Here is a 27,879-nt window from a genome sequence, read left to right as displayed (position 1 = left end):
TTACATGGCTCGAGGAAGAACACATTTCCCCAGAAACTTTCTAAAACTTAGTCATTTCATGCTATGAAGATCCAACCATCTGCTCTCGAGGATGAACTTCTGTTATGGGAAGCCTGAATTTTTAAAGCACTCAAACTGCAATATTTTGTCACTGGGATGAATACTGTTGCCCCCGCCTCCAATCTCAGCCTCGAGGATTCCCCACAGCAAATGAGTAACAAACTGCTCATTTATTACACTATAAATGGATCATCTGACAAAGTAAAGAGGGGGTATTGGGCTGGGACAGGACTCTGCAGGCTGCTACCTGTCAGGGATGTGAGAGTTGTGGAGTGGGGTGGAGTTATGGGGAGCCATAGGCTGAAATCATTCAGAAGCTGTGCATGGCTCTCTCTGCATCCTGCACTCCCTTGTCTGCAGAAGGTTAATTTTCTGCATTTTCTGAGGAAATAAGGCTGTTGGTGGTCCAGCACTGAAATCAGTACAGTGGTACCTTGGGTTACAGACACTTCAGGTTACAGACGCTTCAGGTTACAGACTCCGCTAAGCCAGAAATAGTACCTCGGGTTAAGAACTTTGCTTCAGGATGAGAACAGAAATCATGCAGTGGTGGCACAGTGGCAGCGGGAGGCCCCATTAGCTAAAGTGGTGCTTCAGGTTAAGAACAGTTTCAGGTTAAGAACGGACCTCCAGAACAAATTAAGTTCTTATCCCGAGGTACCACTGTACCTGCAAAACAACATGTCAATGTTCTTTGGGGTTTTGTGGACAAACAGCTGCCTGAAGCTTCTCTTTGTTGAATCATGGAAGCCAAGACCCAATTTGGGGCAAGTACTCTGGCGCTGTGGGTTAAACCACAGAGCCTAGCACTTGCTGATCAGAAGGTCGGCGGTTCGAATCCCTGTGATGGGGTGAGCTCCCGTTGCTCGGTCCCTGCTCCTGCCAACCTAGCAGTTCAAAAGTATGTCAAAGTGCAAGTAGATAAATAGGGACCACTCCGGCGGGAAGGTAAACAGCGTTTCTGTGTGCTGCTCTGCTTCACCAGAAGCGGCTTAGTCATGCTGGCCACATGACCCGGAAGCTGTCTGCGGACAAACGCCAGCTCCCTCAGCCTATAGAGCGAGATGAGCGCGCAACCCCAGAGTCGGTCACGACTGGACCTAATGGTCAGGGGTCCTTTACCTTTACTCTTCAACAAGAGCCTCAATACACCCTTCTGCCCAGTCCAAATGGATCAGAAATTGTTTCCTGTTGGATAGTGCAAAGGGGAGGAAACCATCTGCAGGCTGCAGGCTGACAACTTTGGAAACAGGCCACCTTGACCGTGCCTTCTCCAGTGCCTCCATTGTGAAAGCAATAAAGGGCATATATTTTTTAAATTGCATTCATTCAAATAATATACTGCAAGATGTGCTGCAATAAGTGACATCAAGATGCTTCCGACTGCTGGCTTGAAAGCACAAGCATCAGTTCTACTATTTGTTATTTATTTAGGCATCTAAGAACCTTGCATCTAAGCTAATTGGCAGCTTAGGTTTAGCAATGTTCATTTAAATTAACTGATAAAGGACATAGTTATGAAGACTGATGCTTTGATCTAGCTCATGAATCAAAAATTGTCTCAACGGCCAATAACAATGTTTGGGAAACCTCAGTGATGGTGGATCTGGTGCAGAACATCTGCAAAGCTGAGAAGCAACCTGACGAGGTCACACTGGATCCAGGTTTTTTTTTATATAAAATTTTTATTAGTTTTTCAACATATATTATAAGACATTACAAACAAACAATACACAGACAAACAAACACATAAACATATATAATTTCATAATTTTTTTCTTATACCCAATTTCAACGACTTCCCCATGCCTCCCTTTTCTGCATCCCTATTTTAAATTTTTTCAGCAACCCCTGATCTAAATTACTTATAATTCCCTTTCTTTAACCTTTTTTTTCACTTATCCAATCATTTATCGCTGCAAATCTGCTATGCTTTACCCATAACATTTTAACACTCACTAATTTTACAACAATTTTTAAGATAAAATTTAAATTTCTTCCAGTCTTCTTCCACCGTCTCTTTCCCTTGGTCACGGATTCTGCCCGTCATCTCCGCCAGTCCCATGTAGTCGATCTCCTTCGTCTGCCACTCTTCCAGCGTGGGTAGTTCTTGTGTCTTCCAATACTTTGCTAAGAGGACTCTTGCTGCTGTTGTAGCATACATAAAAAACATCCTATCTTTCTTTGACACCAATTGGCCCACCATGCCCAGGAGAAAAGCCTCTGGTTTCTTATGAAAGGTACACTTAAGCACCTTCTTAATTTCATTATAGATCATTTCCCAGAAGGCCTTAATCCTTGGGCACGTCCACCAAAGGTGATAGAAAGTACCTTCAGATTCATTACACTTCCAACATTTATTATTGGGCAAATGGTAGATTTTTGCAAGCTTGACTGGGGTCATGTACCACCTATAAATCATTTTCATAATATTCTCTCTTAGGGCATTACATGCCGTAAACTTCATTCCGGTGGTCCATAACTGTTCCCAGTCAGCAAACATAATGTCATGTCCGATATCCTGTGCCCATTTAATCATAGCTGATTTAACCGTTTCATCCTGTGTATTCCATTTCAACAGCAAGTCGTACATTCTTGACAGATTCTTAGTATTGGGTTCTAACAATTCTGTTTCTAACTTTGACTTTTCCACCTGGAAGCCAATTTTCCTGTCCTGTTTAAATACTTCATTTATCTGGTAATAATGAAGCCAGTCCCTTACTTTAAACTTCAATTTCTCATAACTCTGTAATTTCACATTTCTACCTTCTTGTTCTATAATTTCCCAGTATTTTGGCCATTTAGATTCCATATTAAGTTTTTTCACTTCCTTAGCCTCCATTGGTGACAACCACCTAGGGGTTTTATTTTCCAACAGATCTTTATACCGAATCCAAACATTATATAGTGCTTTCCTAACAATATGGTTTTTAAAACCTTTGTGAATTTTTACCTTGTCATACCATATATATGCATGCCAGCCAAACCTATTATTGAACCCTTCCAAGTCTAAAATGTCTGTGTTCTCAAGAAGTAGCCAGTCTTTCAGCCAGCAGAAAGCCGCTGCTTCATAGTACAATTTTAAGTCCGGCAGGGCAAACCCCCCTCTTTCTTTTGCATCAGTTAATATCTTAAATTTTATTCTGGGCTTTTTGCCCTGCCAGACAAATCTTTCTGCCACTTCTTGAAACAGTCCATCTTGTCCACAATCTGCAATGTTTGAAACAAAAACAGCATTCTTGGCAAAACATTCATCTTAATAACCGCAATTCTGCCTAACAAGGAAAGTCTCAAATTAGACCATATTTCTAAATCTTTCTTAATTTCTGTCCAACATTTCTCATAATTATCTTTAAATAAGTTCACATTCTTAGGTGTTAAGTTAACCCCCAGATATTTCACTTTGTTTGCTACCATTAATCCAGTTTCACTCTGAAACTTCTCTCTTTCCACCACTGTTAGATTTTTCCCCAATACCTTTGTTTTTTGTTTGTTTAGCTTAAAACCTGCTACTCGACCAAAAACTTGTATTATCTCCAAGGCTCTTTTAGTACTAGTGTCTGGCTCTTGCAAAGTTAGTACTAAATCATCTGCGAACGCTCTCAACTTATATTGTTTAGCTCCGACCTGAATCCCTTTAACCAGCTGGTCCCCTCTAATCATATTTAATAACACCTCCAGAACAGATATGAAAAGTAATGGGGATATTGGGCACCCCTGTCGTGTCCCTTTTTCAATAGCAATTTCTTCAGTAACCACGTTATTTACAATTAGTTTTGCTTTTTGTTCAGAATAGATTGCACCTATACCATTCTCAAAACCTTGGCCTACCCCCATTCCTTTGAGATTCTTTTTCATAAAACTCCAAGAGATATTGTCAAAGGCTTTCTCAGCGTCCACAAATATTAATACTGCCTTAGTATTAATATTGTTTTCGAGCAACTCCATAATGTCTATTATATTTCTCACATTGTCAGATAAATGTCTTCCTGGGAGAAAGCCAGCCTGGTCTTTATGAATCTCACCCACCAAAACCCTCTTCAGTCTTTTTGCCAAAATGTCTGCAAAAATTTTGTAATCCACATTGAGCAATGATATAGGGCGGTAGTTCTTAATCTGGTTCTTTTCAGTCTCAGATTTTGGTATAAGTGTAATATATGCTTCTTTCCACGATTCAGGTGCCTTCTTCCCCTCTAAAATTTCATTGCAGACTTCCTTAAACGGTTGAATCAACCAATCTTTCAAAGCTTTGTAGTATCTGGAAGTCAGGCCATCTGGTCCTGGAGATTTTCCCAATTTCATGTTTTGAATGGCTCCCTCTATTTCTTGCTCAGTTATTTTCTGGTTTAAAATCACTTTACTTTGTTCAGATATTTTTTGTAATCCATATTTTTCAAGAAATTCTTCTATCTCTTTTTCATCCACCGGCCCTTGTGCATAAAGTTTTCTGAAATAACTCTGAAAACAGTTTCTAATCTCATTTGGCCTAAAAATGTTCTTTCCTTCAACCTCTAAGCTTGTAACCATATTCAGCTTTTGTCTTTTCTTCAATTGCCATGCCAGAAGTTTCCCACATTTATCTGCCGATTCAAATGTCTTTTGTCTCATTTGCCTTATTTTCCATTCTATCTCCTGGTTCATCAGTTCCATATACTGTCTCTGGTAGAACTTTATTTCTCTTAAAATTTCATGAGACTTTGGCTTTGATCTCAATTTTTTTTCACCTTCTTTTATTCTTTCCAAAATCTTATCTTTCTTTTCATTCTGTCTCTTCTTTTTTAGAGTATTCTGCTGTATCAAGAATCCTCGCATAACGGCTTTACTTGCGTCCCAAATTGTTCTTTTCTCCACCTCTGTTTTCAGATTTATCTCAAAATAGTCCTTCATAGTTTTCTGGGCCTTTCTGTACACCTCTTCATCTCTAAATAGGGAGTCATTCATCCTCCATCTGAAAGAACCAGCTGTTGTTATGTTCATTTCCATCTTTACAGCATTATGGTCGGAGCAAGTCTTTGGGCAGATTTCTACTTTTTTTATCTTAGGTGCCATCCCACTAGTTACCCAAATTTGGTCGAATCTAGTCCAGGTCATTTTTGCTTCTGAAAAGAAAGTTCCCTCTCTCTCCAGAGGGTTTCTTGTTCTCCAAATGTCAATCAAGTCCATATTATCTGTCATTTCAAAGAAAGTCTTAGGTAGTCTCCCATCCTTGGAAACCCACACTGGATCTAGGTTTAAATCCCTCTCTGTCATGAAGCTTCTTGTCAAAACAAAAAAATTTTTTCCTTCCAGTAGCACCTTAAAGACCAACTAAGTTAGTTCTTGGTATGAGCTTTCGTGTGCATGCACACGAAAGCTCATACCAAGAACTAACTTAGTTGGTCTTTAAGGTGCTACTGGAAGGAACAAATTTTTTTGTTTTGACTATGGCAGACCAACACGGCTACCTTTCTGTAAATGAAGCTTCTTGGTTAACCTGTCGGGTCAGTTAGGTTCCAACAGTTGTTGTGAGGATAAAATGGGAGCTTCCTGGAGGAAGAATGGATAGGCAACTCATGTGATAAAACTAGAGATCAGATTGCCACTCTTCTTGTTGGCGTGAGAAGTGAAGGTAAGCTTCAACTTAACAAGGAGATATAGGCCAGATAATATTGTTATAAGTTGCGGGGGAGGAAGTAGTCTGCATATGAGGTCATTCTAACCCCTAGATCCAGTAAGTTTTGATGCTGTGAATCCCTCCCTCATAGGCTCCAGTTGTGTAGATATGTGTAAATAAACGATGTATCAGAAACACCACAGTCTCTGCTGCGCCTCATTCCCAAAAGGAAACGCAAACCCCTGGAATCTCATACCACTTGGAGTGGCATGCAACAATATTAATATATTTATAGTAATGAATCGGGGCCTCTCTTTTTTTAATCAGGAGAGGAGTAGAACACTCGCTTGCTCTCTCGTGCTGTGGCTGAGGATTGCAGCAGTCTCTAGGGCATGTGGCTTGCAGTAACACATTGGTTGCCACAGCAGAGTAACATGGAAGCCCTGGAAATTGGCCCAGGACTCTTTTCTCAAGAGTTTATCTGATGCCAAGGAGGCAGAGGAGAGCCATTAACAGTAAATGACTGTTCTTGATGAAAGCAGAGCCCTCGCACGGTGTGTTCTTTCTCGGGGCCCCAGGCTTCTTCCCCCACAGTCCTCCTGTATAATCCACAAAGCAGGGACTTGGCAAGCGTTTGCTGCTTGCAAAGGTTACACGATTTCTTGAGTCATCTCCATACCTTTCTCCTGAGCCACCAGAAATCTCCCTGCAGCTGCTTTTCTGCACACCCGGCTCTGCCTCATTCTCTGGAAGCAACCCGGCATCCCTCTATGACGACGGCAACTGTGCTGAGGACCAGCAAAACCATCGTTTGGTTTCTGGGAAATGGTGTGTGAATGGTTTTTACAACACAAAGTGCGAAGCAGGCCTGTGTGGAATTCATTGCTACGTTGTGCAAGTTCAGAAACTGGCATTGAGCACAGAGAGTGCTATTGTGAGAACCTCAGCAATTTTGTTTCTAGCCCTTTTGTAAGTGGAGGTGGACTGGAAGTGACATGGGTCATGCCTGATGACTTCTCAGCTTCCAGAGAGTGGTGAGCTGATCAGAGAGTGTAGGGCTACAATCAGTGTCAGATTTACGTATAAGCTAAACAAGCTATAGCCTAGGGCCCCACTCTCTTGGGTCCCCCCAAAAAATTTAAAGGAAAAAAACCCTGGATGTACATTTCCAAAATATAAGATAAAAAACAAATAAAATAAAACCTGCATACAGTTAGAGCTTAATAATTATTTCACTATTAATATACTTCTTCTTAATTGTATTTCAGTTCAACAATTACTTTGATAAAATACATATTTATTATGTGCAAATGGCTTTAGATATCTATTAGGTCCATCAATGACCATATAGCATATATTCAACACAAAAAACAGCAACAATTTGTTGTTGACAAAGGAGAGCTGGACATATAAAGGGCCCCATTACCTTCAGTAGCTTAGGGCCTCATCAGACCTAAATCCGGCCCTAGTTTCAATACCGTAACATTACTCTTTGCCCTTTACCAAGACTAGAAGAAGCAGAAAAAAATGTGGAAAATAAGCAGAAGTACACACATTTGCTGTTTTATATAACACAGCATTCTGTTTTTCTTGGTGCAGAATTTGTTTTACCTTGGCATGAAGTTACAATGGTTTCATTATAGTTCCATGGCATTTACAGTATTAACTTTTGTGTGTGGACAAAGTACCTTACAGTTTTATCTTCACAACAGCTCCGTGAAGTAAGCCAACAATGATTGATTGATTGATTGATTGATTGATTTCGCCATACTTGATGATGATCAGCAGCTGCTTTTGTTCACGATGTGTGAGGTGGCCTGAACATTTTTCAGTTGCATTATTTCCATGAAGGCTCATTTGCACAAGCAACTTGTCACTTGATATTGCAGTCATCAGTGAGAAGCATGCATCTCTGTATATCAGCCAAAGGTTTAGTGTGAATGGGAAGCTTACATGTGGGGAGAGGCCTGGCTGTAGCCATTTCCATGACTGCAAAGAGCAAAATAATTGCAGTTTGTGCAAACCAGTCCCATTTCTGCTGCAGATGTTAGATTCCACGTTCACATTTACATAGTGAATCTGTGGCTAAATGAAATTTCCTCTGGTCTGGCTGTACCTTATTTTTTGCCATATTGATTTTAGATTATGAGAGATACAAATAGCTACAGTGCAAAATTGAAATGTATGGCCCCAACAAAAGCCAAAAGTCATGACTGGAATAGAGATTTCAGCATCTTCTTTTTGGACCAGAAAAACATTTCCAAGCAACTCTTTGATGTCCTAATGTTTTTGTGATTAAGGCACTGCTTTTCTCCATTTCAGGAATTCTCCAGAACTGTAAATCATGAGATTCCTGGTGAATTAATAGTTAACTTTTGAAATATTTAATAACTTCTAGTCTTTGTGGTTGCTCAATAACAACCGTCTCCCAATGTGCTAAAGGAAACTCACTCTCTCATTTAAATAGGTTATTTCTTAAGTCTTACCATATTGCAGATTTAGGGGCATAACTTGCATCATTTAGACATTAAAGCATGATCTTATGACTTGCCATTCTAACAAATAAGTGCTTGGAAGCAGGATGTCTCTCTGAGCAAATATTACAGGGCAAATGTTTAAGATCAAGTGCCCAAATATTTGTGGAAACAAATAAATGGGCCACATTCTTATGCCTCGTGCATATTCTTCATGACCAGAGTTTGCTCTGTTTTACCTTCTCTCTTCTAAAAGTACCCTTACCTCATTTTCTATTTTACAGATATCAGGAGCAAAACAGATCCTCATGACTGAGGCTGAAATCAATTGGCCACCAGAGGTAGTGGTATCACCGAATCGCATCCCTAAAACACCACCTAAGCCCAACCCACCTGCCCCAGGTGCCCTCCTCCATTGATCATTCACTGAGACAATGCAGCCCATTCCAGAGCATCGTGAGTGGAGAGCAATTCACTTCTCAGCGCTTGAGTTGTCCTCTTGAAGTAAGCCCAGTCACACACACTACAAGGGAGACTGGAGGAGGACTTGGGGTCACAAGATAATATGGCTTGAAAGAAATTTTCTTCCCAGTCCCAAATATGGTGTACAGTTGAGACATGGATATGAAGGAATGCCACAAACCAAGTCATCAAAGGGAAAGTTAATCAAGCCCACTCTGAGCTCAGCAAATGTCTTTCTTGTGGCATTTATTGAGATGTACCCCCTGCTCCCTGGAAGTGGGACAAAGTCCAGAATATGAGGGCAGAGGGGGGAACTCCTTCCTGTCCCTGCTGAGTGAGTTCACCCAGCCTTCCAAACCTGGTGTCTTCCAGATGTTGTTGGATTCCAGTTCTCATCACCCCAGCCATCCTGGCCAATGATCAGAGCTGATGGGAGTTGTAAGATATCAGGTTGGGGAAGGCTGTGCAACACAATTGAAACCCAGTGAGACCCCTCTTCCTGGAACAGGTTGGACACAGCCCTGGAAAGACTGCTTCTGTCTGATTGCTGATCAGGCTACTAATGGAAGTGGGGGCTCTGAAGACTCCCAATGGGTAGTCAAGTAGTGCATGTAACAGGAGTCCATTCTTGAAATTCAGGTAGCTTGAGTAGCCTGCAATGATAGCCTTTTGTTCAAGCAAAGGGAAAAATCCCTGCAACTCCCATTCTTGTCTATTGGGGCACCTACTGGGAGCCCAGAGATGGCCACCAGAATTTATATAAAGAATGTCTCCTTTGACACTTTGAAGCTTCCCCAAAGGAAGGCTGCCCCTTCAATCCATCTGATAAAGGAAGAAAGGAAGGAAGGAAGGAAGGAAGGAAGGAAGGAAGGAAGGAAGGAAGGAAGGAAGAAAGAAGAGTTAAATTTATTATACACACTCTGGACTGATCACACAGTCAGAATCTGTTGCATATCACTTCAGATCAGTCACATAAAAATAGATTTCATCTCACAAATTTTTGTTCAAACCCACACGTTTTCTTTCCAAGGAAACAAATGATCTTTGTGAAGTTTGATTTGGCTAAATGCCCAGCTACCTGATTGCAATTTTTAATTACAAAATTTATGTAGAAGAACTCCTGGTCCAGAAATGCCAACATGCAATTAAAAATGAACTATGGGATGCCCATGAGCACAGCCTACACAGGCAGCTCCAGCAAATTCCAGGAATTGCATCATGGTTTTGGATTTCTCAATAGCTTGCCTGGTTCAAATGTTATTAAACGCTTCCCCCTTCCTCTATCTGGTATGTCTATCTTCAGATTTAATTGTAGTAATGCTCGTGTGAGACTTGGAATACTTAGACTTGTGTCTGGTATTGGATATCGTACAGAGTCCTGACTGAAAATTTAGCATGATACAGTATCTGCAAAACACTTCAGGGGGAGGATTAAAGATGGCATAACTTATAAATCTCAATAAGTAGCTGTAAATGCCAAATTATAACTCAGATTATCATGTACAGGAAAAAACCTCCAGAGGTCAAGGAGCTGGAGTTCCTTTTCTAGGAGGAAAGGCTAAAACATTGATGACATTTTAGTTTTTATAGAGGACGGCTGCGTAGGTGTATTGGAGAAACCTGGCAGAGCTTACACCATTACGATTGATGTGGAAAGAGGAGTCTTTCTCCCTGTCTCTAATACTGGCATTCAGGATCACCCAGTGAAATTGATTGATAGTAGATTCAGGACAAACCAAACCATTGTGAGAACAAAATGTTGAAACAGATACTCCTTTGGTCTGACCGCATATCCTCTTCTGCATATCTTCACACAACCATCTTTTATAGGATTTGCTGCCACAAAGTACTGTGATTAGTTTAGGGGAATAAAGTCATGGAAAGGTATCTACAGCTGTGATGGAGCCTCCATCTTGAAGGGTAGTGTACCTCTTCATCCTTGGTGCTGGGGACAAACAACAGAGGAGGGCTTCACACCCTTCTTGCACCTGGCTGGTCACTGCCAGGAACTGGAAATAGGACACCAGAAGAGAGAAGGAAATAATTAAATGGTTTTGTTTGTTGAACCCACCGACTCCATGCTCTGTAGCCTCGACCAGCTGCTTTTTTGAAAAATGATTGCACTGAAACAGAGTATACTGCAAATAAGAAAAAAGCATCATATGCAGTTGTGGTTTGAAGTAAATGTAGCTCAAGGTGTTATGCTGCCTGAGACCAAGAGAAAGATGGTGCCCTCCCCTCATTCCATATACAGACACCAACTGGACAGGTTAGCTTAGGGGGCACAGAGTGAGCTACATGGAACACAGCTCTGTCTTCCAATCCCTTCCTATCATTCGCTCACCACTCTGCCTGGCTCCTGTTTATTATTATTATTATTAATAATAATAATAATAATAATAATAATAATAATATTTTATTATTTATACCCCACCCATCTGGCTGGGTTTCCCCAGCTATTCTGGGCAGCTTACAGCACATAAAAATTTGTAAAACATTAGACATTAAAGACTTCCCTAAACAAGGCTGCCTTCAGATGTCTTCTAAAAGTTAGATAATTGTTTATTTCCTTGACATCTTATGGGAGGGTGTTCCACAGGGCGGGCGCCACCACCAAGAAGGCCCTCTGCCTGGATCCCTGTAACCTCGCAGTGAGGGAACCACCAGAAGGCCCTCGATGCTGGACCTCAGTGTCTGGGATGGCCGGTGGGGGTGGAGATGCTGCTTCAGGTACACTGGGCGGAGGCCATTTAGGGCTTTAAAGGTCAGCACCAACACTTTGAATTGTGCTCAGAAACGTACTGAGAGCCAATGTAGGTTTTACAGGACTAGTGTTATATGATCTCAGCGGCCGCTCCAGTCACCAGTCCAGCTGCTGCATTCTGGATTAGTTGTAATTTCCGAGTCACCTTCACAGGTAGCCCCATGTAGAGCGCATTGCAGTAGTCCAAGCGGTAGATAACCACTCTGGCAAGACAGTCCGTGGGGAGGTAGGGTCTCAGCCTGCATACCAGATGGAGCTGGTAGGCAGCTGCCCTGGACACAGAATTGACCTGAATGGACAGCTGTGGGTCCATTCAGACAAAGGCTTCAGTGCAGCATCAACAGAACCACCAGGGTTAGTGTCAGACAGACAGACAGCCAAGACTAGCAACAAGCCAGGTGTTGTGAGCTGCTTTTGGGGTGGTTAGGCTGTATGCCTGCATCCCTTCTAATTCCTGGATCCAGCAAGAGTTAAAACCAATGGAGGACCCCATTAGAAGGCTTGCAAGGTTGGTGTCAGCAGCAGCATTCACTATCAATAATTTGGCAAAGGTTGCCACTTAGGCAACCTAAGCCATATGAAGCAGGGGTTTTGGGGGTTTTTTGCCTTTTGAATAAACTAGAATCCAAAGAACCCTAGTGGTGATGGTCTCATCCCATCATAGCTGTCAGCTTTTCCCTTTTCTTGTGAGGAATCCTATTCAGAATAAGGGAATTTCCCTTTAAAAAAGGGAAAACGTTAACAGCTATGCATCCCATGTGCCAAGGCAACACTGGCAATGATGGGTTACTACTCTCTTGACCACCAGTCAAATCTTTGTAAGAGCTGACAATTCAGAGGCTTCAGGCTGCCTGCAGCAGCATTTGGCCTGAAGGCCCCTGACAAAACACAGTCCCATGTAGCTCAGCAGGTGAGGCCCCTCCTCCAGGCCAAAAGCTTCATGGATTGAGCTCAAACATCCCTAATACCATGGGAGTCTTTGCGGTGTTTCAGAACTCTGAATGCTGCCCGCTTTTGACTTTGGCCATGCCCGTTATTGACTTCTACTAGCTGTTTTACACAACAGAGACAAACATGGTGGTAGAATTTTGGGCTGTGCCTCTTCAGACTGCAGTAGTGTCGCTCCCTGGAAGGACAGATCATGAAACTGAGGCTCCAATACTTTGGCCACCTCATGAGAAGAAAAGACTCCCTGGAAAAGGACCTGATGTTGGGAAAGATGGAGGGCACAAGGAGAAGGGGACGACAGAGGACGAGATGGCTGGACAGTGTTCTCGAAGCTATGAACATGAGTTTGACCAAACTATGGGAGGCAGTGGAAGCCAGGAGTGCCTGGCGTGCTCTGGTCCATGGGGTCACGAAGAGTCGGACACGACTAAATGACTAAACAACAAGAAGTCCCATGTTTGTCTGTTTTTAAAAGGCTACATGCAGCCTTTAAAACCAAAACATGAGAGAGATTTACAACGGCCACCTCCCGCTACAGTCTAAAATGGTACCGTCCAGAATTTCCCCACCTCATTTGGCATGATAGAATGACATCAATACACTGGATTTTGGGGGGTTGGGGGAAGAGAGTGTGGAATTAGAATAATAGAATCTTAGAATTGTAGAATTTGAAAGGGACCTCAAGGTTCTTCTAGAATTCCGGACTGTACTGTTTTAGACTGCAACGGGAGGTAGCCATTCTAAGTCTAGAATAATGTCTTAAGGAAGAGGTCCTACTAATTAGTATAGGGTGGTGGCAGTTATGCTGATTTTTGTCATGATTTGGAACTATGCTGTCTACAATAATCATGGTAACCATCACAGGTGCCAGGTTCTGCCCAACTTTGTGGGGGTCTATCATGCGAGTGTGACATCACGCGTCGGGAGGAGACCTGGAGGGGTCTGGTGTGGACCCTCAGCCCCGCCCCCATGGCAGCCCTGGTAGCCATGAAAAATATTAGGGACCAACACAGTCTGTTTTCAGCAGCACAGAGGCACCCGTAGCACAGAGGCACTGTACAAGGGGCAATAATTGCACCAATCCTTGCACATGCTTAAAAGAAGAAAATTAAAGATCAAGGAAATAGTTTCAGCTATATGGTTAGGATTGACAGGGGGCTGAGACACGCGCAGAGAGACTGACCTGACCCTGTGCCTTGCACAAGACCTCGATCCACAGAGATAAAAGGTGAAGTTTGTTTTGCATTCTGGAGGTAAATGTCATCGTTTTTAATTCCTGAATTTCAAGGGCCATGGCCCAGCTGGAAAATTGCCACGATATATGGGAATAACAAATATTTTGGCAATTGGCATTCTGCAATCCAGCTGACCGTGGGGGAAAGGAGATTAAGGGAGAGAAGGCAGGGCAAGGCCCACAGTGTGCTTGGAATTCCCTGAGGACAAACACCCCAGAGAACCATGAAAAGTTGGGAGTGGTACCACACCCTCATTGCTCATGCAAGCTGTGCCCTCTTGAGGGAATTCACTCACTGTAGGGCTGGAAGGGAGAACCAACAGGCACAACCATAAGTCGGAAGGGGACAGAGGGTGATATGGGCCTTTGCCAGCAACTGTGCCTCCTTAGAGGCACTGCAGACTGAGGATTTGTGGCTTCAGAGGAAGGATGCAAAGATCTCCCCACCTCACATTGCCCCACAGAGAGCCTTAATTATGCCGCAACTAGTAATTTCTACTCAGTCTAGTGTCACTGAGGATAACTACCTATGGTGATGAGTTTCCAGTTGCCTGGAGGGACACAGTCTCTTATGTTTAGTGTGCCTTACTGCTTTCCAATATGCCTCATGGCGGGCAGACCCACCAGGTGTCTTCTTCCTTGTCATTGTGTCCTGGGCCAACAATGAAGACACTTGTAGACCTAGAATGCTTCTAAGGACTGGACAGGATGTTGGGCTGGGGCTGGAGAGAATTGGGTTCTAGTCCTTCCTTTTCCCCAAACTCACAAAATGGCTTTGGACCAGTCACACTCAGCTTAATGCAGTCTGCCTCACAAGAGAGTTGTGATGCTATTATAAAGGTAACCAGAGCTCATTGGAGAATGATCTCCCCACCTCACATTGCCCCACAGAGAGCCTTAACCATGCCGCAACTAGTAATTTCTACTCAGTCTAGTGTCACTGAGGATAACTACCTATGGTGATGAGTTTCCAGTTGCCTGGATGGACACATTTGATTGATAATTTTTTTTTCTACTCAGAGACTTCTCTGTGTGTGCTTCTCTTATTAAAACTTTGACAAGGTTTTAAGAAGTAATTCTGTGACACCCCCTCCCCTCCACCAAGGGTGCTTCTCAGCCAAAAGAACGCACCTGGCAGATATTTAATTATTTATTGTTAAAAATAGCACAGTTGCTTCTACAGCTCTGGATATCTATGCACAACAATCTAATGGCTAGGCAGCTATTCCCAGGTCCACATTTCATGGAACAGTTGCAGGAACGGGGGGCCACTCCCCCTCCACCAGTTTTGGTACCTTCCCCTGCTGGGCTGTGTACAAACAGCCAGAGACCGGGCCTGTATGGAAACTTCCTTCGCTCATCCCTTTTCAATCCCCGCCTGGTTCTGGGAGGCAGTGGTGCAGGAGAGGGTGAGGATATACATGGCTCTATACTCACCTGGCCTGCCTCTTTCTTTTCTTCTTACCCATCTTGCGCTCCACCTTCTAGCTCTGAAGTTTCGCCTGCCTCTGATTCTTACCTCCTGGCCAGAACAGTTCCCCACAAATCACTGACCCCTCTCCCAAGTCAGACTCCAGCCCCACATCAGCATCCTGCCAGTCCCTGGCACCCTCTTCATCTTGCCCAGTCCCTTGCCAGTGCAATAAACCCCACACAGCAGCAGCACCCTTGATAGCTGAATGGCCTCCTCTCATGGGTGCTGTGAAAAGCAGCTTTCGTTCATCAGCAGGGGGTTGGACTAGAGGACCTTTTGAGCTTCCTTTCCAACCCTATGGTTTTATATTTTAGCTCTGCACTTGGGGGCTCGGAGCCCAAAGGAGACCTCCTGATTCACAGCTCTCCGCCCATTCCCTGTTATACGCATTCCATTTCCAAACCACAACTAGAGGCCCGGGGAGCGACTGACTCGTGGCTTGCAAAGACCTGTACCAGACTGAGGCTATCTGCAAGGCTGGGCTGCGTGTTCCCATGATGTGCAGGAAGGAAGCGGCAAGCTCAGCCGGGCCTGTGGGGAATATTCCCCCCCGTCCCTTAGAGGAGAGGCCCTTTGGCCGCTGGGCAGAGCAGCGAACAACATTGCGCGTGTGTTTTTAACAAAACAACAAAATTAGGAGACATCATTGCATGGCGTTCAGCATCTGCTGAACGGGGGCACTGCCAGCTTTGGCCGTGGTGGGGGAAGACTCCCTTGGTAGTCCAGAGAGAGAGAGAGAGGGACCAGCTGGCTAAAGTACTGCTGAGAGTGACCCAGCTGGGTCCGTCCTCTTGGCCTCCAGCCCCGCAGGGAGATCATCTTGCTGCCTTGCCCTATATAAGCAGCCCCAGAATGCGCGCAGGGCGGGGAGTCGCGTTGCGCTGCGGAGCCACTGCGCGCGCGCTGGGGTGGGGGAGACGCGCTTCCATTGACTCCCCTGCCTCAGTATTCCCATCCAACAGCGGCAATGGGTCACTTGGCAATCGCTGTGCAAAATACGCGCAGGACTCCGTTGTTTCCTTAGGCAATGGCGGAGAGACAGGCGGACAGACACTGCCACTCAAAAGACAGTATCGGTTCAAATAGGCTGATAGCATGGAGGCTTAGATGGATGAGTCACTTTCTCCACTTTCCACCCGCATTATGCGTTTCACAATTTGTTTTTCTAGCCCTGGCTCTATGGCTTTTTCTCCTCTCCTCTTTCCCCTCTTTTTGCTATTCAAATGGCAAATGCGGATCAGATATTTCTTCTGGGGCGACTCCTTTCCCTGCACTTTCGAAAATCAACCAGGCACAGCAAATCCAAGCCCACAACAGGTCTCTGCGCAAACGGGCTGCCGCCCCTGCGTTGTGTCCCTGCTGAGATTTGGAGGGTGGTTGTTGTTTTTCTCAGAAGTGGGACACACACACACACACACACACACACACACACACACGAATGTCACACACCCAAAGTGACATTTCGCTGCGTTTATTGGTGCAGAGAGGCGCACCTTCCGAAATAAATAAAACCTGCTTTCCTGCGTGCAAGTCCCGCTGAGATCACTGGGACTTACTCCCAGGTAGGCGTCCCGAAGACGGCCCCCACCCCCTGTCCCACCACGCCGCCCTCGCATCCGAAATGTTTAGATTTACCCTGGAAAGCAGGAAAATGTCTATTTCGTTGTAGAAAGAAATGGGAATGCTCAAGTGAAAAGTGTGACGCGCTGCTTTAAAACAAACACCTGGACAAAAAGCAAAGGCCGTGATGAAACTGGCCAGCAAAGATACTGTTTTAAATTAAAACTTACTTTGATTTCAATTTAATACTTCCGTGTGTGTGTGTGTGTGTGTGTGTGTAAATCTATGCACTGTTTAGTTTTTGCTTTGGTAGGGGTCGGGGGAAGGAAATTTCCGTGATTTTGACTTAGTTTCGATGGTTTGAGGATTCCTAAATTCTAACTAGTGCTGGAAGATCCGTTTCCTTTAATAATTTTTATTTTTTTAGAAATTGGTTTTTCACCCTCAGGGAAAGGGGGGAAATGTAATTTAAGCACACCAGCCAACAAAACCACGTTAAGTCTTGTCTTAGGAAGTTGCGAATACTTGGGAAACAAACAAACAGATAAAAATGTCATAGATTTATGGGGGACCGCCGGCTTTTTAATTTGGGGGGTTTGGAGGAAACAAACGCAGCATCTAAAGGCTCACTTTCCCCAATTCGTACAAAACGTTGAACTTTTCCTTATATGAAAGAAAGGCTGGAGCTAATTGCCCAGCGCCTTTTTCTTGTGCAACGTTAAAATCGTGAAGAATAAGAATGTAATTATTGTTGGCTCTGATTCACTATTATTTTTTAAATTCCCGACTGCCAGATCTCCGTTTAAATGCTGCAAATGACCAACTTCTAGTGGAAGTTCTTTTCGGCTAAATATATCATGAAAACAGAACACGGGTCTCAGCCCAGCAAGGTCTGCTGCGCAAGCCCCACTGAAATGAACGCGAACTCTGCGAGAGCCGCCTCTCTCCCAGGCTGCAAGTTGCATCGCGTTAGAAACGGATCCCTGCTGCGCTCCTTACCAAAGTTACTTTTGGGGAAACGTTTCTTTTCCGAACCGCTTTCAGTCTTATTTTTGCGCTTCCTGAAAAGTGTGGGGCATGGGGAATAGAGAGCAGGATGCAGACAGGCAAACCGAAATCCCTTCAAGTCTCAGGGATTTCAGTGAGATGGGTAAAGAGTGGCAACTACTCGGCTCTCCCCTTTGAAAGGGCTTCGCTCTGGGTGGGCCGCTCCCAGGGCATTTTCCTGCTCCCCACGGCCCTGTCCCTGCCTGAATCACCCAGGGAAATTGCGCGGAAGCTTACAGGAAATGAAACGGGACCCAAGCGGCTGCTTTGCAAATTCTGCGGAGGCTGAACTGGTCCGTGGGGTGGGCGCCCAAAGAGGCAAAGGTGAGGAAGGCAACTCTTGGCCCAGCAGCGCCCTTCTCTGCTGGGTGCGCAATGCCTCCAGCATAAGGTGTTGGTGTTGTTAATATTATTATTATTATTATTATGCGCATCAAATACGTTAGCGTTCCCCACAACTCGCTTAAACCAAGGAAAGAAAGGCGAGAGGTTGGAGATGGGGACGCGGGGGGCGCTTGCTCTCCTTAGAGACTGAAAGAGAGAGCGATCCCCCAAAACGCGCTTCCTTGAAACGGATGGGACTTGCGCGCAGAGCGATCCTAGGCGGGATGGCGACTAAGCCAGCCATCCCCACTTAATGCCAGGAGGCTTAACTTCCCCAGTAAGGCTGCTTAGGAGGAGGGTGTGCAACGTGGCTAGGATCGGGGCCTAAGAGGCAACTCGGGCTGCCTGAGCTCCGATGGGAGATGCGGGTTGCCAAGCGCAAAGGTGGGTCCTCGCGGCCTGGCGCGGCCCTCCTAGCAGCAGCGGTCCCGGTCGGAAAGGCTGAAAGGCCAGGGACTAACAGGGAATCGCCGCCCGCCGTCCCTCCTTCTCCAAGCTCGGCGCACCGCTTTGCAGCCGGGCTGTCTGCACGGACTGGTTCCTTCGTAGCTATTTCATCTGGGAATCCAAACCAAGTAGAGGGGGAAACAAAAGAGCCACTTGGAACCTGTTGCCGAAAGTAACTCCGGATCGAGCCGCGTCTTCAGAGCAGCTGGCCAGTAGCACCGTATAAAACCCAAATGTCTAGAACCAGATTAACCAGGTTGATTAACCTAAGGTTGGGGGCGCGAAGATTAGATTAGATTAATCTAAAATTGGATGGGCCCGAAGAAAATACGGATTTAGCAGCCTGTGGAATTCATCCTATTCACCTGGGACTTGATGACGACGACGTTAATAATTGTAATAACAAGAACAATAAATTGGGTTTCTGATTTTTATTTAATCGACTATTTTATTTTCGGGTAAGGAGAATGAAAGGGGGCCGCGTGTGTGCGACGTGCGCAAGGAGCAAAACACAGAAACAACCACCCCCAAAAGCTTTTTCCAGAAAAGACGCTTGGCAGTTTCTCTTTTATTTCTCTTTTTCTCTCCACCCGCGCGGGGTACGAAAACGGACTCGAGCCGAAGCCCTCCCCGCTCCCCCTCTCTCTAAAGCTGACACCGTGGTCGCGATTACTCGGGAAGCAAATTCGCGCTGGGTTCAACAGGCTCCCAAGATGACCGCGCGCAGCACCGCCTCTCTCGGACAGCGAAGGGCGCAGAACTTCCCGGCGACCCGCACTTGAGCGGCCATTCCCACGAGACAGGGCATTTCCCGGGTTGGGGAAGCTGGCGGCGAGCCCCGCAGGGAGCCTCTCTGTCCCTCCCTCCCTCCTATGAGTCACCTGCCTTGATTAGCATATTAGTCTCCACGTGACGGCGTTCGGCGCAGAGGCCGAAAGGCAAGCTTGGCGGCGCAGCGCCGCTCACAACGCCCCTGCGCTCGCGGCTGGAAGGAGGACGCCGGAGCGCGGGACGCCAATGGAGCCGCTCGCAGCGACCGTGCCTCCGCCAGTTCCAGGGCGAGCGGGGAGGCGGCCACAAGGCAGCACGTACACACGCCACATACAAGTGTCCAGCTACGTCCCTGTCCGCCTGAGGCGCGCAAGCCGCGTCGGCAACCCGCAGCCCGCTCCAGCTGAAGGGGGAGGCAGGAGCTGGGCCCCAGCCAGCTGTCCGCGCCCCCGGCCCTGGGAGAAGAGCCAGGCAGGCGAAAGGCTCCCCCCGCCCGCTTGACCCCGCCAGGCTCGCGCCTGAACTTTTCCCTCAGCGCTTGCTTGCTCGCTGGCCGGCGGGCGAGCCGAGGCGGAAGGGGCGCGTGCGCGGACTTGGCGCGGAGAGGTTCGGCGCTTTTGGTTCTGCCGCCTCCCTCCCGCCAAAAGAAAAGGGGGGAAAAATCCCGAAAGCTTGGCTCTTCTCTGGCTTCTGAAGGGAGGGGAGGTCTAAGCTATTGTTTCTGAATAGAGGAAAATGGGGGCAGGACGTCTTTGTCCAGGCGCCCCCCCCCTCCTGAAGAGAGGGGTCCGTGCGAAAGGAGCGGCGGGGTCGGGGCCGCCGCTCGTTAAAACAAGACTCGCGCACGTTACGGAGGATCCCCGGAGCCATTCCCGTCTTTGGGGGCGGGGGAAGTGGCAAACGGGAGTCAGTCGGCGGCGGAGGAGTCACAGCAGGGCCGGCCTAGATTTCCAGGGCAGCAAACGTGGCGGGTGGGGCGTTTCTCTCCTCCCCGCCCTTCCTCGGCCGCATCCGTTACCTAGTTTTGGTTTGGCTCAAACTCTTTTTCGACATAAAGGATGAAATCCCACCCTCACTCCCACGGGGGCGGGAGGAAACACAAGAAACCAGAGCGAAGTTTTTGTGCGTGCGCGCGCGGTGCTCGTTGCACAAGGCGAGGCCTGGAATCGGGGGGGGGTCCTCCTTCCCCCTCCTCTCTTGAGATTTTCAGATCCCGGCGGGTCTCCCCGGGATCGATCCTTTGCTGCAACAGCAGCAGCCGAACTCCTCGGGCAATTTCCTCTCCACGTCCCCCGATTCCTGGCCACTCGGGGAAGACGCCCCTCTTCCACTCCAATTCCACCCCCCCCCCGCCCCAGATCATTGGTTTCCTTCTCCCCCCGGTGCACACTCCCTAGGGGCCACCTTTGGTCCACGATATTTGATCTCCCCCTAGCTTTCCATCCGCTTCTCGGAACCCCCCGATTTCGTTGCCTGTTCTCTCTCTTTCCCCCCACCGCTCGCCTCCTTTCTTTCGGCTCAGGAGCGGCCTCGACTGAACTCCGAAGGCGGCGGCGGGCGCGATTTCGCCCAGTCACTCGGGAGCGCGCGGTTCCTTCGCGCTCTCTAACTCACACGCCCTCTCTCCCCACACCCAGAAATAGAGCAGCGGTGGGGCTGCAGGTCGGGGCAGGAAAAGGGAGGGAGGGAGGGAAGGGGCGAGGAGCAGAGCCCCCGAAAGAGTGGAAAGCCCACGGGAGCTCCTAACACACGGCGCGGCTCCGCTTGCTCGGTCTCTATCTCTCTCTCTCCCCCCCCTCCACTTCTGCCTCCCCCCCCCCTGCGCCCGGTTTCTCTCCCTCGCTCCGCCACCCTCCCTTCCGCTAAAGTGCACCGCTCCAGCTTGGAAGTGTTGCAAATCGGGCGGCACAGAAAGTGGCATTTCTCCAGTCTTTGGGAAGCCAATTTCCTTCCGACTCAAGCAGCCGCGCGAGTAAAACACGATCCAAGCGGGGTTGGGAAGATCGGCGAGCCCAGGCGCGGCCGGCGCGGTTTCCTCGCTTGCCCGGTGCCGGGCGAACGCTCGTCCCCTTTGGGCGGGTAGCGCCGTGCCTGACTTTGCAGCCGCCGCTCGTCCACTTCGGGCCTTCGCCGAAGAGCCACACTTTGCGCCTCCTCCTCCTCCGCCTGCTCCACTGCAGCAGCAGCAGCAAGAAGTCGAAGGGTTTTGGAGAGAGATTGCGCTGTCCTCCTGCCTGCTCTTGGTGGTGCTTGGCTTTTTCCTTTTTTTATTTTTGTCTGAGGATAAAAAATATATATGGGATTCTGATGTTGGGCCAAATTCTCTCCACCGTCATGGTACGTGCCGTGGAAATCAATAATTTCCTCTCTGATTAATACTTTCCCTCCGAAGCAGCGGCGGACAATCCCGCCTTTGTGCTCGGCCTGCCAGAGCCCGGCCGCCGCCGCCGCCGCCGCCGCCCCTACCCGGGGGCTTCGACTTTGCAAAGTAACAGGCGAAATCAAAGCCTCCTTCGGGTCGGGGTGTGGCTAACCCTGGAGGCGCGCGAAGAGGGAGGTGGCGGCCGGATAGTCAGGATGGGCGAAGGTCACGACCGGGTCGAAGGCGCCGCTGCTTTCTGTGCGAACAAAGAACAAATTGGGGGTGGGGGTCCCGGAGGGTCCCCCTTCCTCTCCCTGGACTCATGTTCCCCAATGGCGACAGAAAAGACGCAGAGAGAACCAAACCTAGAGGTCCCCCTCCCCAAACACCCTCGCCTTTTTGAAGCGGTGTCAGGTCAAGCAAGTCCACAGGTGCCCCTCCGGCTTTCCCTTTCCTCTCCTCTCCCTGTTCTGTACAAATCGTGTATTTAACAATTGTCAGCTTTGCGCAAGGGATCCGCGCCCGCCGTTATCTTACCCCAAAATGGGGGGAGAGGGTGACCCAGAGCGAGAGAGGCCAAAAGCCCTCTCCTTCCCTGGTAGGAAGATCTCGGAAGCCGCTCGGAGGAAAGTCCTTAGGTTGCCGTTGCGTCGCCGTTCCATTTATTTATTGCTATTATTTCGCGCCGCGCGGTGCTTTTGCGAGCGGCGTAAAGAGGTCGCTGCCCGGAGGAGCTTACAGTCGATATTTCGGCCGTCGGGGAAAGAAAGGGCGAGGGAGAGACAGGAGAGGAGAGGAGCAGCAGCGGGGCACCGGAGGATGAGCGTGAGCGCAGGTACCGCCGCGAACCCGCCAGGGCTCCCTTCGGTGCGCGCGCGTGAACGTGTGAAAGGGGCTCCAGCGCAGACCGTGTTCCCTCAACTTGTTGGTGGAACTGCTTAGCCATCTTAAATGCCCCCAGCCCATTTAAACAAGGCAGTGACGTGCTTGTAGCCACCGAGGCTCCTCGAACTTAGGTACCGGCCCTTGCTTCCGAACTTGGTGCTGTGGAGGCCAAAGCGATCTTTGGGGATCTTCTTCGAAGCCGATCGATCGCTCTCTCTCTCTAGTCCCCACCTCCCCTCCCCCCGCGCGACTTTTCCTCTGTGCCAAAACAGAAAAGCTCCAAGCAGCGCAAGAGGCCTCACGAAGCGGTGAGGAGATAAAGTCCAGAACCGTCTCTTGGGGCGATTCCAAGGTTTTATTTCAGACTTTTTGCGCCTGTCTCTACCCGGAGAGAAAAAAGTAACGGCGCCTTGAAAATGGAAGCGGGGGAGGAGAGGGACCCCCGCGGCGTTCTGTGTGGGCACTGCGCGGGCAGCACTTGGGAGGCGAAAGGGGTGCGCGCCTCGGAGTGCGCCCGTCGGCAGGCCCCGGGTAGCGGGGAGGACCGCCAAGGACCCGGTCTGCTGGGAAGTTTTCCTGCGCAAGGAACGGGAGCCATCGCAAAAGCTGGCGCAGGAGAACTTCCCGGCGCGGCAAGTCCTGCGCAAAGATCTGGAGAGCGCCGCGCTTTCCCTTTCCTTGCGCAAACGCAAGAAGTTTTGCTTTGTTCTGCTGGTTGAGTGCCAGCGCCTTCGGAGCTACAGAAATGAATTTTATTTTTATTGCACAAGGTGTTTAAAAAAACTATTTGGGGGGGGCTGTATTTGAGTGGAGGAAGAAGGAATCTGGCTCTAAAAACAGCTGCTTGAGGTTCTTTTTAAGACTCTCTTTAAAGCAACTTTTTGGGGTAACTTTTTGGGTGCACCTACTTTTTTTATTTCCCTTCTGCTTTAACGTTTTTTATTCCGGTAAGGCAGTCAGGACTACGGAGGAGATGCAGCCGAAAGCGTTTGATCATCGCAGCAGCTGAATTAAATATTGCTTTCTTTCCTTCCTGGGAACGGGAGATTTCCACGAGACAGTGTAGGCCGGGTCAGCTTTTGCACGCGAGGCTCTGCAGTGTTTGCGTGTGAAGGGGATTGTACCATCAAGGCCTGACAGCTGAACTGCAGTTATTTCAGTTTTACTTTATTTTTAAAAGGTGATATCTCTCAATAATAATAATAATAATAATAATAATAATAATAATAATAATAATTCCAAGAAGTTTGCTAAATTATTGAATCCGTGACACCTCCAGGACAGGGCTTTGCAGGTGGGCAAGTCCAGGACTCTCACTCAGCAGAAAGAGCAGGAGGGCTCTTTCTTCCTGAAGTAAGGCAAGTTATACACTGAATAGCCTTCCCCCCATCCACCCATACTCAAGACTATTATATCAAAAATATAATATCTACCAAACTGCACTGCTGGAGGATTCCTCTCCCCTCCCCATTACATAGCAACAATTGGGCCAGCTTTGGAGATGGCTGACTTTGTGGCAGTGACTTCGTGTGCCATCTTGCAAGTGTGCACTTCTGTCACATTAACAAATGTAGGACCAATGCATTCTTCAGTTTTTGGGTAGTGCTTTGTTAGGTTGTAGGACAAACAGAAGGGAAATGTACCGTTCGATGGTGATTTTACAGTGCAATTGTGTACGAGTAGAAGGAAGCCCCTTTGAGCTTATTCCTAGGTAAGTGTGTTAGGGCTGCAGCCTTCATCATGCTTGGTGGGGAGTATAAACCCTACTGAAACTCCTTGGGTTTTTGTTCTCAGGGAGCAGGTCTGCAGGATTGTTGCTTGTCAGGGATGTTGGAATGGTGGCTGATGTGTCCATTCATCCCACAAACAGCTGCCTCCATTTTGCAAACAAGAGGGAGAGAAATGTTGTGGCAAAATGTCCAGTTTCACCTAAAGGAGAAGGACTGTAAAGCTGTGGACACACTTTCTTCATTCTAAGCAATTGGTATTTTAGGAAGGGGGTTAAAAGGCACTTCACAGAAACCAAGCAGTCCGGGAGTAGAGAGATGGTCATCTGAATGACAAAGAAAACATGGCGCCTCTGATTTTACCTGTGAAACAAAGCTTGTGGCTTCCTGCTGGGAACATTTTGTTTGTACTTGGGCAAGAGACTCATTAGGCCGCTTTTCTCTCCCAGCCTCCTAGGAATCTTAGCTACCTGAGGAACCAGTTGGTGTGTGGGCGTCACTCTAGGTGTGGACATAATGATTATTATTAATAACAGCCACATTGCAATGACCTGACCTTTTGCAAGTATCTGTTTGGGACAGCAGAATCCTCGTCATTATCACCATCACCATTTATTAATTAGTGTTTGTTGGTGGAAGTAGATAGATAGTAAAGTCACACAGGCCTATCTGCTAGCAAATGCGTTGCCACATCTGCTGTTGACTTTGGTGGTAGAAAGCCAGCAAAACACAGTACAACTGGCCTACAATGTGTGAATTGCAGAAGGGCTTGTTTGAAGCTCCACACCAGTTGGTGCAAAAATGGTAGACACTGAGTCATCTTGATTGGTGTCAGTGAATGCGAAACGACAGCAGACTCAGTTTAGTTGGATTTCTAATTTTGGAATAAACTACTTATATGAAATCTGCAATGTGTCCTACAACCCTTTTAACCTCAAGGAAACAGCTCTTTGGTTTAACAGAATGTCAGAAAAAAATCAGATGTCACTCCGGCTAATCAGTTTTATTATCCATGTGTGTCCTGTCCCATCATCATCCCTAAGCCAATGCCAAAGGGGGGGGGGAGAGAAGAGCAACCCTCATGTCCTCAAGTTTCCCATCTGTGCTCCAAATTCATTCACCAAAGGCATGAATAAGGTTTGGATGCAACTCTCAAAGAATTCTAGGGTGGCATTCACATTACCACCTTAGAGCTCAGTGAAGCTGCCCCCCCCCATGTTTCACAACCCTCTCTCCCCAGATGTTCACATCAGCACAGCTTCATTTGTGTCAGATTCATTTTTGTTTGTGTACAGACCCAAGGATGCTGACAGAGTGGGGATGTCTTTACCCCATGCAAAGGTGCTCGTACCTTGGTTAGAAATGAATTAGGCATGGTGAAGGACTACAATCGATGTGAAGCTGGTTTGAGAAACAATACATCAAACAGTAGCATTTGATAGCAAAGTATAGGATACATTGTGCATTGTGGCTAATGTTGTGTGGATGCAGATTTAAAAGCCAGCACTGGAAAGTAAAATTCGAGCAGCAGTTGTAGCATACAAAAATAATTTAACATCTTTCTTGGGCAATTCCAAGCCTGTTATTCCAAGAAGAAAGGCCTCTGGTTTCCTTATAAATGTATATTTCAACATTTTTTTCAATTCATTATAAATCTTTTCCCAGAAGTCTTTCACCTTGGGACAGGTCCACCACATATGATAAAAGGTTCCTTCCTTTTCTTTACATTTCCAACATAGATTGTCACAGTTATGATATATCTTTGCTAATTTTACAGGGGTCAAATACCATCTGTACATCATTTTCATTATATTTTCCTATAACACAGTACATGCAGAGAACTTGATCCCTTTCTTCCACAATCTTTGCCAATCCTCCAACATTATATTATGTCCTACATCTCTTGCCCAGTCTATTATCACAGATGCAGCGAGTTCTCAGTAAACACAGCCCTAGAAGGAATTTCAGCTGACTTCCATCTCACTCAGAATTGGGGGAGTGGTGGGGGTAAGGTATAATGATTGTTTAGATGTATGTATGTTACAAGGAATGTTAGCTTTATGAGCCCTTAGAAAGTTTCGGAGAGGCTAGCCATACAGACACACAAAACCCCAAACCTGTCTGTGCCATTGAAGAGGATCCTGGAGGGCACTTTTTGGTATTATGCAGTGCCACTCCTTAGGAGACAAATAGGTTGCATGTTTGTTCTCTACAGGATGAAATATATGAGGAGATGACTCTGTGGCACTTGCTGAGTTGACACCAAGCTCAGGTTTGCAAAGCCGTTCTGTTCATTTGTCGATTGCATGCCACTGTAGGCCAAAGCATACTTGGGTTGGAAAGTAAGTTGCACTGAAATCAATGGAATGTGCTTTCTAGGAAGGGTCAAAATGGACACTATGCAGGAGTCACAGACATATTCTCCCGATCGTTTCTTAAACTGGAAAACAGCTCTGGAGGCTGCTGTCATGAGCAGAAGAGCAGCAGCCGCTTAACCCTACCCCCTTCTGCAAGTTCCCCTGGTGTTTGCTTCCTCCAGCTGCTTTTCCACCCACAGGGAAAAGATATGGGATCCCCATATCCTTTTCTCTGCTGGAATAAAGCAGCTTAGGGAGGGCAATTCTGAGCAGAAGAATAACAGAAGGGGAAGAGAGTTAAGTTTCTCCATTGGAACTGATAGACTCCAGTGGTTGCCTTTTAGTTAAAGAAAACAACACCCCTTTCCCTCAAAAATGGAGGCTGTTCACACCTCTCCAGCACAGGATCTACTCTAGCCCTGTGTGTGATTAGGACTGAGATACCAAGGTCCTATTTCAGGCTGTGTCCTGCTTTCTGAAACCCTCAAATGAGCATGCTTTCACCAAGGTCCTGACTAGCTTCTCTGTTAGAAGTAGCTCCTATATATGCTCTCCTGTGGAACCTACTTGTAGTGAAACAGAAGCGGAACAGCAGAGGCTAGTCTGAGTTGTTGACAGTTTTCTGATCTTTATCCTGCACCTGGTTACTTGTCTCTATAGGGTACTTGTTTCAGTCTGATGCCATGTTTGTTGGCTGGTTTGGTCGCCGTGGTGCTGAGGGCAAGCAAATGGGTGAACATTGCTCAGGGCTCAGAGTTGTGGCTAAGGATCACTTTCCCCAGGAGAGGCCCCCAAGGTCCTTTCCGCAGCCCTGACTCCTCCTGAGTAAGTGTGCAGTCAACTACAGCTGTTCAACATCACTCCTCTGCATGCATACTCAGAACTAAATCCAATGATATTTCATGGGGCTTTCTCTTGAGTCAATGTGCCTAGGATTGCAGTCCGAATGACACATGTGTGCTGAGAATGGGTGTGCAGAGTTTGACTTGGAAAGGAGTAAACTGCACGGCGAGTGCCGGGAAAAGGTGGACCTGAGTCAGTGGATAATCTCTCTTAAGCCAAAATTTTTCATTCTAAAATTGGAAACTTTGAATTCAGTTCTGCCTTGAACAAATCTCACTCCACCTCAGATACATGCATGCATGCGTGTGTTTGTGTGTATCCATGTGGATCTGGGCTGCTTGACAAAATGGGAGTGGAATCCAGATCTAAAGAAAGGACAGGCCAAATATTTTGCTCCCCCCCCCTTCCTCAGCTTTCCCTTACCCATTTCCAGGGACCCCCAATTAATTTTGACAGGAGCCTTCTCAGCGAGGCGCCTAAAGCCAAA

At 47.0% G+C, this 27,879-nt stretch overlaps 1 protein-coding gene across 1 annotated transcript in view; it reads left to right on the top strand.

Annotated features, from left to right (window-relative positions):
* The first annotated feature begins 21,389 nt into the window (after positions 1 to 21,389).
* NFIX (nuclear factor I X) overlaps positions 21,390 to 27,879 on the top strand; it is a 251,299-nt gene continuing 244,809 nt past the window's right edge. The window contains exon 1 of the mRNA XM_053370380.1: positions 21,390 to 21,555. The gene's annotated coding sequence lies outside the window, so the exon portion shown is untranslated. The remainder of the gene's footprint in view (positions 21,556 to 27,879) is intronic.

The sequence above is a fragment of the Podarcis raffonei genome, chromosome 17, assembly GCF_027172205.1.
Source record: "Podarcis raffonei isolate rPodRaf1 chromosome 17, rPodRaf1.pri, whole genome shotgun sequence".
Taxonomy (NCBI): Eukaryota; Metazoa; Chordata; class Lepidosauria; order Squamata; family Lacertidae; genus Podarcis; species Podarcis raffonei.
Note: the sequence above shows the minus strand (reverse complement) of the source record. Positions and strands in the feature narration are given on the sequence as shown.